This window comes from Pituophis catenifer, unplaced genomic scaffold (assembly GCF_029215685.1).
Source record: "Pituophis catenifer annectens isolate HBS135680 unplaced genomic scaffold, rPitCat1.0.hap2 SCAF_1, whole genome shotgun sequence".
In the NCBI taxonomy this organism is placed as follows: Eukaryota; Metazoa; Chordata; class Lepidosauria; order Squamata; family Colubridae; genus Pituophis; species Pituophis catenifer.
The window spans coordinates 277,112,306-277,120,836 of record NW_027256881.1 but is presented as its reverse complement, the minus strand read 5'-3'; the positions used below and the strand labels follow the sequence as shown (position 1 = coordinate 277,120,836).

The 8,531-nt window shown below is 37.7% G+C and overlaps 1 protein-coding gene across 3 annotated transcripts in view; it reads left to right on the top strand.

Annotated features, from left to right (window-relative positions):
• The first annotated feature begins 1 nt into the window (after window position 1).
• The window catches only part of CELF1 (CUGBP Elav-like family member 1), a 56,374-nt gene continuing 47,844 nt past the window's right edge, over window positions 2-8,531 (top strand). For 2 of the 3 annotated variants that reach the window (XM_070937007.1, XM_070936988.1), the window contains exon 1: window positions 2-133. The gene's annotated coding sequence lies outside the window, so the exon portion shown is untranslated. Of the gene's footprint in view, window positions 134-781; window positions 792-8,531 lie in introns of those variants that run through there. The other variant, XM_070936998.1, reaches the window with a different exon arrangement.

Genomic DNA, 8,531 nt, shown 5'->3' with positions numbered 1-8,531 from the left:
GAAACCGGCCTGAGGCGGAGGGAGGCAGGCGAGCGAGCGAGCCAGCGCGGGCGGATCCCCCTGGGGCAGGCGAGGGCGGTGGCCGCCAGGAGGAGCCCGGGAAGGGCAGGGAAGGGACAGCGCGCAACTGACGGTGAGTGCGCTCGGTCTCTTGCAACGTTGGGGGTGAACTTGTCTGGTATCTCTCCCGTTTTTAAAGAAGGCGCTCCTTTCTCTTTTAGTCGGGGCCCTCGCTGCTATCGGAACGGCTTGGCTCGGCTTTTCCCCCTGCCGGGGTGGGAGGTTGGAAGGGTGGGAGAGAGGAACAGCTGGCTACTTGCCCCCTCCCCCCCCACACACACGATCTGAGCGTGGGTGCTTTGATCACGACGCCCACCCCGTCTTAGCCGCGCGGGGGCTGCTTTCCTTGCACCTACCCAGCTGTAGTGAGTGTCCCAAGCCCACTTAGGAGGGTCTAGGGAGCCCCTGTGTGTGGTTGGTGGGGGGGGGGGGAAAGCTGCCTTCCCAGCCTGTGCTTGAAACCAAACTCTTAAGCCAGGCGCTCCATGGGGTGGGGAGGGAGGGGGTTGGGCTGTCTCCGGGGTGGGGGTGGGGTGGAGAGACGGGTCGCATATTCGGGGCATTGCAAGTTTGCGTCGTCGCCATCCCAGGGCCAGGGGGCGGGGCTCGTCCACTGGCGGCCGCTTGAAGGCTCGACGCGCAGGGTTTTCTTCTTCTTCCCGTTAGGAAGGTCTCCCTTCGCTCTAGAAAAAAAGCAATTCAATCGCCCTGCCCCGCCCCGCGGCTGTGTGGTAAGCGATCCCCTCGGCACCTGGCTTGGGTAAAATGACTCCGAAAGTGTGATGGAAGGAAGGGGGAGGGAGGGGAAGGGAAGGGAGATGCATTCCTGGCCTTTGCTGCATATGAACCCGGATGGGTCAAGAGGAGGAGGAGGAGGAGGTGGTGGGAATCCCTTGGAGGTTTAGGCACGTGGTACGGTGGAAATGACGATTTCCCGGCTCCCGTGAAACTTCGCGTGGATTGATAATGGAAACCTTGGGGTTCTCCCCTGAGAATTTGGCTCGGTCAAAGTAGGGGGGTGATACAAGCTGTTCTGAGTAGTCAGAATAGAAGATACGCTCACTTCAATAGGAGACAGATGAGGAAACATAAGGGGAAGGGCTAGAGAGAGACCCCCTTTTTTTAAAAAAGGAAAAAAAAATACGTTGCGTTTGTTTACTAAATGAAATTTAAGGGCTGCCAGATTCTAGAAAACTCTGGGCCGCTTGCCTTGTAAAGTAAGGCCGCTAAAAATATTTTTTTAAAAAAAAAATGCAAAAAAAAAAAAAAAGTCCTGAAGGCAAAAATGTTAAAATAAAGGCAGGAAAAATTTGTTTATTTTGATTTGGTGCACTGTTCAAAACAGTAAGCTATGAGCTAATTATTTTATGATGTACGCTAGGAAAGTTGTAGGTCCTTGGAATAATTTTAAAAGATCATTTAATGCCCCAATGCATGTCATGGTTGCCATGTATTCCACTGGTTGAAGCAATTTGTTAAAATACTTTGACATAGAAGAGGACATGCTGTGGATATACCATACTTGGCACAGTGTTATGTAATCTTGTACTATTTATAGTTTATTAGAATTTGCATAAATTAAACAATATTTCAAATACTTTTTGGAAGGCTTCACTTTGTTAGATATAATAGCTGAATTATATATTGACAATAGCTATTATATATTGACAGATTCCTTGGTGATTTTTGACTGAAAAAAGTGCAGTTATAAATTAAAGCCAAATCAGACTTAATTTCACACAGCAAAGATAATATTGAAAACTGTTAAATGTTAAAAGCCTCAATAAAAACATTCAGGGAGTGAAACAAACCATTAAGGGAGTGAAACAAATGTTTTGTCAGTAGAATAAGAAGGCATTTAGCCTTTTATAATTCTAGGACATATCCCAGACTCAAGAATGGTCCAGAATGCAGGTAGGTGGGCAATTATGGCTATCTCTATGCCCATATTATACCTGAACCGGCTTCTAGTTTGCTTCCAGATGCAGTTGAGGGTGCTGATTATTACATACAAAGCCCTACATGGCATGAAGGACTCTTACTCCCATAATTTCTAACAATCCATTAGATTTGGCAAGAGGGGCATGCCTAATTGCCTCAGGGTCCCATCTATTAGGGATTGTTATCTAGTGGGATTCAAGAAACATGCCTTTTCCATAGCTGTGTCTGCTTTCTGGAACACCACATTGCCCAGGGTTTGATTGACCCAGGCTCTGCTTGCTTTTTGGAAAACCTTATAAACCTGTTTTCCCAGGCATAAGGGCCAGGAAAGTATTTGAGCCCAAACTATTAGTGAATGGTGTTTTGGAGAGCTGTTTATTGTATTTTAATTCTTGTTAGTTCCTGTCAATCACATTGGTGAGGTGGTTGGCCAAATAAATTAGGCACAGTCCCTGAAGAATATATAAACACATTCATTTGGGAAAAAGTAGTCTTTCAAATTACCTTGGCTCAACTGTGAACCATATAGGCTTTTATAGTTAAAACAAAAAAATCCCTAATTGAGTTTTTTTGTAAACAATATATTAATTGCTTTTTAAAAATCTAATTCAAGATAACAGCTTTCCTGAAAAGGATGCAACTATTTCTATAGAAGAGATAGAACAGAATAAGAGATAGAACAAGGACCACATGATACAATTATCTCTTTGTAGGAACCTTTTTTTCACTCAAATCATAAAATATTTTGCTAGTGTTTTACTACGGTATATTACATTAAGTTGATACAACTTTCTCTTCTATAATTCTTTTATAGAAGGCCTCAAGCCTTATGTTTTTCCTCCAAATATTTATTTGAAGATTTGTTGGAAAAAATAGTTTTGTTACTATATGCAGAGCTTTACATTTTATTTGTTCTCTTTGTAGTAGTTCCCTCTTGTACAAATATTGTGAATGGTGTGAGAAAACATTGATTAACAAAGTATGTTAAACCACAACTTAAGTTTTCTGAGCAATTATTGATTCATGCAACAAATTCAACCAACTATTCTAATTTAGGGCAATGTGTGAATCCAGTTTGGGTTATAATTCATGGCTTATTAATATGTGTGAATCAGGATATCTCCTATTACACAAATAGTACATTGCTGTGATGCATTTAGCCAACTAGAGAGAGGGAACTACATTTTGTATGGGAGATAGTTAAGGATTACAGTGGGCATAAGTAATGATACCACCAGAATGTGGATAGCTCAGGTTTTAGTACAGTACTTTTAATTTATTTTTATGCTTCCATTAAAAAAAAACAGCTTTACATAACTCTTGTATTTAAAGTGTTTTTGTTGTTTTGCAAAATTTTAGTAGAAGACATGCCATATATATTAGCAATTTGCTGACCAGTTTATAGTTTAGTTTAGTTTACTTTGTTGTCATTGCACCTCATACAACCAAATTAAATGCCATCTTCAATATAGGCATAGGTCACAAAAAAGGGGCCTGGGAGCCTCACATGCTTCATGGGTTGCTTGCTTCTTAACCAAACCAGAAACATTCTATTACTCATTTCTTCAGTTATTCGCTAATGTAGCTCCAAAGCTTTTATTTTAATTATAGTTTGTCAGATCAGATCCCAAAACTATAGTTTTCATGAAACAAGCCAGTTTTAGATTCTTAACTATGAAACTGGAAAAAAAAACTATATTTAAAGTTAATAATTCAGTTTTTGCAAATGGAAAGCAATAACTAATCTCAGAATCATGTTGAAATAGGAAACAAGGAAAAAGGTCTGAGGTTTGCTGTAGGTAAAATCCATCATGATAAACATGGTTAATATCTGAGCTGCTCTAATGATTAAGTTCTGATACATTTTTAACAATGCAACTCCTAAGCTTTTCTTTTTAATACCAGAAGTATTGCTTTGAAGATTCATGTTTATCATTGCTTGTTGACTGTCTTGTTCAGTACATTGAGCACCAAAGTCTTCAGAAGGAATTCATTAATTTTTTTTCTTTCTCTGTCTAGTATCTCAGAGAAGATTGGAATATAACCTGATTTAATTTTCTCTTTAAAAAAATGTTTTTGGAACACTTCCTACTAAAAGGAAATAGCTGGATTCTCACATCACAGTATGCTGTACTTAACTTTGGTTTATTAAGCAATTATAATGGCCAAGTTAATTTCATGTAATACTGAGCCATCAACAGTAGCTGAATTTATATTATATGCTAAGCCAGCGACCAAAGAAAATGTTTTGGCTTTAATGGAGTGTAGAAGTGGAATGCAGCCAAGCTCTTGTCTTCCTGACCATCTAGATGACCTAGTGGCACAGGCTAAGCAAATATTTCAAGCTCAGTATCCAGTTACAAATAATAAATTGCACATGTTAGAACTTACAATCAAATGTAGTATTTAACATATCTATCTCAAATATATTAAAATGTCCAGGGTAATTATACTATTAATTCTACTAGTTATAACTTTGATGGGCAAGAGCATCTAGAAGGCACCCTGTTTAAAACAACATATTATATTTAAAAAATCAATCAACCAATCTAACTTCAACACTAAAAACCCCAGGAAGAGCAAGCAACATGACAGGATGAGATTAAACCAAGCTTTTAACAATATGAATACCTAATTGGTTTTAGTAAGTGACAGAAAACTGTGGGAAACAGTGGGCAAGCCATAGACGCTTCTTCCTGGTTTTTAGCCAAAAAGATGTATGTTTGGGAACATACAACTGCTTATTAGTTTTTTTAATCTAGTTCCAAAACATACCAAATGGCTGCCAGCTAGAATGTCAGCATATCTTAGTAACAGCATGTTGAGAAATGACACTGGTTACATTCATACAGCAGAAACCAAAAAAACTGCTTTATAGTTTATTGCAGTGTGTGGACACAGTTATGCAAAAAATTCCCAAGTAAAATCATAATTGATAATGGTATAACAATAGTATTTGCATTAACATACTGTTGTTATTGTCTGTATTATAAAAGTAGATACTTGGCTTAAATGCATAATTTAGAGTCCAAGTGATAGGTCTGTATACATGCAAACATGCCATATATTAGGTAGTATTTTCAGTTTACAAATAGCAGTGTTGTTTATTGATATTATATAGTATGTTACAGAGATAGAAAACAGGGAGGTTAAAGTGCCTTCTAAGACTTAAATTTCTAGAGGTTTAAAATACTTGTGTTTATTTTTTTTATTCATATAATGCCAAATACAGTAAACCTATTACTTATCCCAAGTCTAAATGCAAATGTCACTTATTTATGAGGGGTTCTTTTAAAGCCAACAGAGGCCCTAATGGGTCTTGCAAAATTCATAGACTAGTCTAAGTGTAATTCATAGAATAAACAAAGCAGTTTGTTTTTAAAGTGAGTAGAAATATTTTCTTTATTTTTTTTGCTATATTAAATATATAAGTGCTTATCAAATATAGGTGCTGGTAACATTTGTATTGCAAATTGGCTTTTCAAATTCAATTTAACCCAGATTACTCATATGTTTGCTTTTGCAGCCTGAGACTTGGTCATTTCTTGCTTGCTATCATGTGTAGTTCTCAATGCAAAGTTAGGGGTAATCCAATATGTATGCTTGGAATGAAAGCTGATTGGTAGCTTCACAAAAATATCTTTGTCCTGTGTAAAATTGATATCCCAGAGTGCATAATGTCCCTGACAGACATTAAAGCCTGTGAAATCTAGTCCTTTCCATGTGCACTTGTCCTTTATATATATTTTTTGGAACTGCCACAAAGTTACATAATTGGAACTGAGTTTTTGGATTAAGAATTAGACTAATGTAAAGTTTCTTTTACTTTCTCAAGTTTCTAGATGACATTAGTGATTAATGTCTTAATTTTTTTTTTCTCTGAGCAGATTTTTCTTGGTTTAAGTTACCTATTGTCAAAAGAAGTTACCTGATTTTTAAATGTTTGGTCTCACTTGAGTGGCACCTGCTAAAACTGTCCTGGCCCAATCAGTTTTTTAAAAAGTGATGGATAACTGATGAGCCTTTAGATCAGTGTTGGTGAACTTTTTTAGGCTTGACATGTCAAAAATTCAGAAAATGCCCGGACTTCCGGTCTGGCTTCCGTCGCCACCAGAAGGTCCTCCGTGACCGCCAGCCCCGTTGCCTGTAAAGAGCCGCCTTTACACCTGAAAGGCGGCTCGAAAAACTCCATTTCCTGATGGAAATGTGAGTCAGAGCAGGCGAGGGCAGGTAGAGCCCTCTGCGAAGTCCCCAGAGTTTTTTTTTTTACTCTTGGGGACAAGCAGATTGTGGCTCCCTATTTTCCCTCGCCGCTGCTCCGGGCTTCGGGAGAACTCTGCCTTTTTGCAGAGCCAGGCGCCGGGACTGAACCAACCAATAAAACTAACAGATGGTTCAGTTAAAGAGAGCGAGATTTGAACCTGGGACCCTAAATCGCAAGTATTTTTAATGATTTTACAAACGTTTCTAACTGAAGGGAAAAAAAAAGTTTAAAATGGCGACTGCTGAGGCTTAAGAAGAAAGCCGAAAGTGAAAGTCCTTCTGTAAAAGCTACAAAGTAGCGAAATACATACTGCTGGCTAGAATCTAGAAGGAAAATATCTATTTTAAGTTTCTTTTTTCTTGGAGATTTGTATTTGATCTTGTTTGGGGAAAAGTTTTCCTTGGGAAAAAAAAAGTTCTTTTGTGTGGCAGGATGGCGTTAAAATTAATAAAGCCTGATAAACAAGCAGTGGGGGGGGTGCTCCCCCATTTACAACTATGTGAACAAGTTCTGAGCTTACAGACTCAGCAGAATGATTTTAATTTAAAAGAATTTCTTCAGAAGGAAATGGCAAAATATCACGAGATTGTGAACCAGAAATTTGAAAAATTAAGGAGGAAATTAAAGAAATGATACAACTAAAGTATGATAATCTGCAACGAAAGATTGTAACAGTGACTAATGCTTTTTCAGAAGTTGTCATAAAGATGGATACAAATATCAAATTATTAGAGTCTAAAATGGAGGAAGTTGATAAGATTTATAATTTGGACAATAAAATACAAAGAATTGAAAATGATTTGATAAATATTCAAGACAATAGTTTAGAAGTAAAGTCTAAAAAGGAAGCTGGTCACGAGACTTACAATGCAGAAGATATAAAGCAAGGGATTGAAAAAGAAGTTGTAATGATGCAATACCGGTTCACAGAATTTGCGGTCAGAATGAGAGGGTTACAGGAAAATAATAGAGATGATTTAAGAAAAATATCTGCTCAAATTCTGGCTGGGATTTTAAAGGTTCATCCTGAGGAGGTATCTTGTAAGATTGACAAGGCCTATAGAGTAAATTCTTGGATTGCAAAGCAAAGGCAACTGCCTAGAGATGTGGTGATTTACTTTACAGATAAAGAAATAAGAAATGATATTGTGCAAAAATCCTTTAATTCTACTCCACAACTGTATGGAATAAAGATCTGGATATATAAAGAATTGCTGCCTAAGATGTTAAAAGATAGAAAGAAATTTGGACTTTTGGTGACTGAGCTAAAAAAACAAAATATTTCATTCAGGTGGGACGTTCCAGTTGGTATAATATTGAGATATCAAGGAGAAAGATATCAGCTAGATACTGTTGAAAAAGCGGAAGAATTTTACTATAAGGTCCTCAAAAAGCAAAATCGACAAGAGATAGAAATTCAAGATAAGCAGAAGGAGGTGGAAGTAATGAAGAAACAAGTCACAGAAGTCTTTACAGATGAGCCGCTTCTGGATTCTCCTTTAGAGGTCTCAGCTGGACTATTTAATACAAGAGAGGCAGCTTTGGATTCTAATGTAATGACTTATCAAGTTACAAACCAGCATGGAAATCAATCAGTTGATATACAATTTATAGAACCAGAATGGAGATTTAAGCAACAAAAGCAAAACCAACAAGATCAAGTTATAGATCAGCATGAAAACCAAATAGTTGATACACAATTTACAGAAAAGAAATCAAACTCACAAAAAGTAAAGAAAAGAAGAAGCAGGTCTCACAAAAACAAAAACTTTTAAACTAAACAACAGTAATGCCAGTTATTTAAGAGATGATTGAATATATGAAAAGATAATCGGCAAATGTATTGGTTTATATTATCCTGAGGAGAATGACAGACCTCTGCAGTGCTGTACTTTTGGGATGTGAAAAGGGCCTTAAACTGAATGGATTGGAACTATCTTTTTTTTTTTTTTTTGATTCTTTGATAAATATACTACGTTTATGCTGAGCCACAAGGTAAGAGTGTTATGGAATTGGGGCACGCAGATGATCTGGCTGTTACCCTATTACGGTGGTTGGAATTAATAATTTGGATAAAAGACACCTCTACAGACACTATATGGAATACAAATATAAAGTCACTCGGGTGGTTGTTGTTGTTGTTGTTTTGATATTTGCTATTGATGGGGGCAGAAGGTAATTGAAGATACCGAACATACTGTTGGAATTAGGATGTGATGTTACCCTAACATGGGAGATGGAGTTTACAATCCAGCTGAAAGACATT